Source organism: Triticum aestivum, chromosome 3D (assembly GCF_018294505.1).
Source record: "Triticum aestivum cultivar Chinese Spring chromosome 3D, IWGSC CS RefSeq v2.1, whole genome shotgun sequence".
NCBI lineage: Eukaryota > Viridiplantae > Streptophyta > Magnoliopsida > Poales > Poaceae > Triticum > Triticum aestivum.
This window is the reverse complement of record NC_057802.1, coordinates 460,714,988-460,720,987: the sequence shown is the minus strand read 5'-3', so window position 1 is coordinate 460,720,987 and position 6,000 is coordinate 460,714,988.

Sequence of the window (6,000 nt, the reverse complement as noted above, 5' to 3'; positions counted from 1 at the left end):
TGAGACCGAAACGTTACGAAAAGGAAACAAAGAGTTTGCATTGCGAACTCGGTGGGACCGATCGCTCATTTCGGTTAGACCGAAATGTTACGAAGGGAAACAGAGAGTTTGCAATCCCATCTCGGTGAGACTGAGATCTCTATCGGTGAGACCGAACTGATTAGGGTTTCTGGCTATGGCTATGTCAAATGAACTCGGTGGCGCCGGATAGATCAAATCGGTGGGGCCGAGTTTGACTTTAGGTTTAGGACATATGTGGAATTGAGAAAGTGGTTGAGGGCTTTTGGAGCATATCACTAAGCATTTTGAGCAAGCAAGCCATTAAGCAATACCTCATCCCCTTTTAATAGTATTGGCTTTTCCTATGGACTCCATGTGATCTTGGATCACTAAAATGAAAATGTAGAGTCTTGAGCTTTTGCCAATATGTGTCCTTAGCATTTTGAGGGGTCCACACCTCTAGTCATGCCATGCCAATCATTGAACTTTCTGAAATGATCATCTTGAAAGAGTATTAGTTCAATGAGCTATATGTTGTTAAGAATTACCAAAACCACCCAGGGATTAGTTGCACTTTCAGCGATTCATTTTCTCTCCCTCTTGGTATTTATTTCCCACCCCATGTGCATCACTCCCATTCCTAGATAATTTCCTGGCCTTCTAAGTATTACAGGCGGTAATCTTCACAAGGACGAAGAAGCAATGAGGAGACCAAGGAGATAACTAATCTGAGACTGATTTGACCGGTGAGTTCCATTTTTAGCACGGTGGTCTGATCTGGGTGCCAAGGTAATCAGCAGTCGCTAGCTTTTCAGCACGGCGGGGCCCAGATCCCTGCTCATTCCTTCTTCATTTTCTTTAACAGAATAGAGAAAGTACTATCTATTTCCTCTAAAAATGAATTTCTTCTTTTGTTCCTATTATTTGCCCTCATGTTGTGGATTTCTATTCCGTCGTTACGAGATTTAGTCCGTTGTGGAATCGTGAGCATTGGCATGTGATAAGGTGAGGGATTCTATTATTTCTTTTTTCTGTAGATGTGTTCCGTTCAAAAATTTCGCCATGATATTTTGAACTTGCCCTCGTGGTTGGAAGAAACCAAGTAATCAAAACAAAGTAATCTGAGCTTAGTTACCTGGTTCATATATAATAGCGATGACCTACACAAAAGATAATTGGACTAGAAGGGTTCTGATTTGTTATCCCTTCACTGTTATTTCAAAGGATGTGGTCAGACCTTCATTGTTATTTCAGAGGATGTGGGCAGGAAACAATATCGATAACAACTTTCCCCAAGACAAGAATCCAGTAAAATTCTCATTTGGATGCTATATACTTGATATACAAAAATAATTGGTTTACACATCAGCCCATCGTAGTATGATTCAGTATGATGTGCACACCTACAGTTTACCAAGATGACGCTAAAAGGGAGATTATGAATGGTCAGCTAACTTATTTACTTCTATTTTCTTCGATGAAGGCATAAACCAATTTTACTATAGATTTTGATCAACAGTATTCAGTTTGCTTTAGGATCCATTTTGTGTGTCCTTGACATTTTTCTTTGCAGGTCAGTTAACTTATTTACTTCGACAAAGGCATAGAACTATTTTCGTATAGAGTTTGATCAACAATATTCAGTTTGCTTTAGCATCCTTTTTGTGTATCCTCCAATTTTCCATTGAAGTGTTCATGTATCAGAGAGTTTCCTCTATTATTCCTTCGGGTAGTTGGTATCCCACATTTGAATACAGATATCTCATAATTTCCATACACGCTAATGAATGTCAAAAGGTGCAGAAAAGATGCAGACATGTCTTGATTTGCCATACACGCTCAGATGGAGAATACTTTGGCCATCTCTACTCTACATACACATATACTCCAGTGAATAAGTGCTACGGCACATGAACTAAAATTATTAATAGTAAAACCAAATTATGGTATATGTAAGGTTCTCACATGAATATAGTTCAGAATAGCAGTGCTAGCTACAATAAGGCAGTTATGACACTATAAAGTATCACCTTGGACGCGCTTCGATCATCAAGCAGGATCCATGCTTTCACTTTTTCATTGTCATGTTGTGATTTTCTGGACATCCTTATGGTAAAACAAGTGATTTGTTACACGGATCATATATAGATTGTAAACCTAGAGAAATATGATATCGGGTGATATGGTTATACAACTCTGATGTCAAGAGTTTATTTTGTATCCAATACCATCATCCAGTACTGTTCAACTTAATAGTTTTGCACTTATTTTCTTAACATCATGTGCTACAAAATTCCCGCGGTAACGTGCGGGACATCATCTAGTTTATATAACAACTCACTCGATTAAGCCCACACACACTAATCTTTTATTACACATAGCAAAATTAACAACATAATATTAATTTGAAGATAATAATTTTATTGATATACATTTATAAAATATATATATATATATCACTATAAACATAGGTGAATTGAACTTCCTCCCTATTGTTTTGCGATGAACGTTTTACATGTTTATTTTCTGAGACATTAGTTCTTAAGAAACCTTTGTTAAACCATGTTCGCTTGTGTATGTATACATGTGGGTCTTGTCTATTTGATACCCCTAAATATCTCAACAGATAATATATTTATTCATGTATATAATGCATGGTTCTTTGTCTTAGATATGAGCAAGTAGAAGAATCTAGAATATGTAAGTATGTATACTGTGGGACTAGGCCTCAAACTATTGGTATGTTTTCCATCATAATGCACAAAGGGCGCGAGCATGTCTATATATATAATCATTTTTTGTTTGAACTCATGAGTGTTGAATTAGTCTTACGATGACAACTTACTGAAAAGTGTTCATTTTTGCTTCAAAGCAGACAAAGTTGGCACTCAATTATTAAGTTCTTTCAAATGTTGGAAAAAATGCAACGGTTTAGATGATGTGGCTGCGCGCAAGGCATCACAGGCTAGCAATTCAGAAGAAGAATAAGTAAAGAAACAATAAAAAATCAAAATTTGTGAGGAAATGGGCAAAGTTACAGAAGTTTTCAAAAAAGGTAACAACAATAATGTCAATTGGAGTTTCACCAAAAAAATTATCCTATGCATCTAGTTCATCGTGATCGGAATTATATATATAATTTTCGGCCTCATGAAGGAGAAAGTATCGCTCTAGCTTGGGGGAGGCTTCAGTCAACGCTATATTCATGCCCCAATCATGAGCTCTCAAGAGAAATTATTATTCAGAACTTTTATGCTCGGCTTTCTCGTAATGATCAAACCATGCTGGATACTTCTTGTGCTGGTTCTTTTATGAAGAAAACTATTGAATTCCGGTGGGATCTTTTGGAAAGAATTAAATGCAACTCTGAAGATTGGGAACTCGATGAAGGTAAAGAGTCAGGTATAAAACTTAAGTATGATTGTATTAAATCTTTTATGAATACCGATGCTTTTCAAAAGTTTAGCACTAAATATGGACTTGACTCTGAGATAGTAGCCTCCTTTTATGAATCATTTGCTACTCATGTTGAACTCCCTAAAGAGAAGTGGTTCAAACTTTTCCCAAAATTGTTAATTAAAAATTCTAGGGGTTTTTTATGTAGAAAATTCAAAACAAATACCAAAGTAAACTTGCAAACGTATTGTAGTGAGACATGGAATCCATGACATCGAAGGAGACTATAAGCATTCATGAAATATCATAGTATATGTAATACACGGTTAATAAGCAAAAGTACCATTGATGTGATTCTACTAATATATATTCTAAATGATTATTATTATGCATTTGTAATGTTCTCATATATTTTTGCAGTGCTTTCTGAAATATGGATATATTTTAAAAATATAATCTTCATGTGATCTATTTTCATTTGTCTTTTCCTTGTTTTTCCTATTTTTATAATATTTTCCAAATATATCCATATATTTTATACTTTTCCCTTCTTTCATCTTCTAAATCTTATGAATTTTTTTCTTTTGACAGGCTCGCACGCAGGAAACTACCACAAATTATCCAAACTATGTATACATGACCACGATTTTCCTGTATACAACTTGGACCATTACTTCCTCCATTCCAAACTAGTTGAAGTTCTAAATTTTTCAAAAGTCAAACTTCTTTTTAAGTTTGTTTGGAGAAAATATTAATATCTACAATATCAACAATATATCATATGAAAAAGAATCTTATGGTGGAACGAATAAAAGTAATTTTGTGTGGTAGATGGTAATAAATTTTTGTAAGTGATTGTTCAAATTAAAAGAAGTTTGACTTAGAACAAAACTATAACTGCAAATTATTTAGAACGGAGGGAGTATTATAGTACAAAGGAAAATAAGATTTATCATAGTAGTACTATGGGATGTAGATGCCACAACAGTGTTTTCCTGCAGTAAAAATTTAAAAAGTAGGGCAATGCTAGTAAAACTATGTCACCATTAAGAAGTGTTAAATTGTGCCTCCTTCCCTAAGAAAAGTCTAGGGTTTCTCTGCCTCCCACCGGCGTCTATCGTCGGTCCGCCTCGTCTCCGGTGGCCTTAGGGCCATGGCGGCACGGTGGATCTCGGCCCTTGCCGGTGGGAGGGCTCTGTTTTTTGTTGTTCCTTCGATTTTTGTTAGGGTTTGTGTCCTGCTCAGGAAGACTAGACGGCGGCGGCTCTCTAAAGATGGAATAAGGTTCTCTCTTCCTATGGGGTCTTAGCCCGATGACTTTCCGACTGTCTACTACAACAAGTTTTGCCCGGCTCCGGCGAGGGAGGATGATGACGGTGGCGCGCCTTCGGCTCGCTTCAGTGCTTGTAGTCGTCACTACGTGGTCTACACATCTGGATGTAATTTTATTATTTCTGGTGTTCGTTGTACTGCGATTATTGAAAATGAATAGTTTGAAAGTGTTTTTTCATAAAAAAAAAAACTTTGTCAGCATTGGAGGTGGCGTTGTTGAAGGAAATTTGACAAACTAAAGTTCAGAATAGGCGAACCTATAACTAAACCTTGTGTTGTGTTGTGGGTCTAGCGAGCTGAGCATGCAGCTTTGCATACGGTTCATTGCCACCCATGAGGCCATGACGCAAGGATATGCCATGCTGATAAGCCTACGGTAAAGCCTAGATAAACGTTTCCCCTCCTCCCTAGGGGAAAACCGAAAGCCACTGATAACGGCCGGCAGCACATGTCTCTCCGGCGAACTGGCTATAACCGGAGCATCGAATCGGAAAACCTCAAAGAAAACAATACGTAACAGAGGGTCGCGTCCCATAAATGCTCACGGGTCCTCCTGCCGGCGTCGGCTCGCGGATGGCAACCGCGCTTCTGAAAAGGGTTGGCCTCCATCCACGCCCGCTGGTTTAATTCCGCTTGGTCGGCCCCGTTGCCGCGGCCCGCGGGCGGAGGGTGGCGGTGCTCGCTGCCCTTTCTCTCGCCCGATCAATCAGCGGCCATGCTTCACGCCACGGCTTTAATTACCAGGGGCACTCACGGGGCCAAGTTGCGTGCCACCAGCTCACCGTACCGCGCCGTAGCACTCGCTGGTACACCAGCCCGACCGCGCGTCCCACTCGAGCCGGCGCGTAGACCGAGCTGCCCCGCCGGCCGCGGCTGAGCTCGTACCGACAAAACGGGACGGGCCAGGTGAAACGGGTGGCGCCCCCGGCACGACCACACCTGGGGTGTGCCGTGCCGTCCCGTCCGCGCCGGGGGAAGGAAACGTCATGGGCCACGCCCGCGCGTGCGGCGACGGAGGAGAGGACGGGCTCCCCTGTCAACTAGGAAGCCGGGGTGTGGTGTGTCAACGAGATCCGTTGCCCACACCCGGCCGCGTCATCGTGCTCTTACCATTACGTACGGCATTTACACGGGCATCCAAGCACGCGCCGATTCGCTGCTGCCCGGATCATGATGCCAGTGGGATTCGTGTGTTAGGCCAACACCACCGCGCGACCCCAAACGGGCGTCTGCTTTGCCCGGATTTGGTCCGTTTGGGTAGGCAATGGGGTC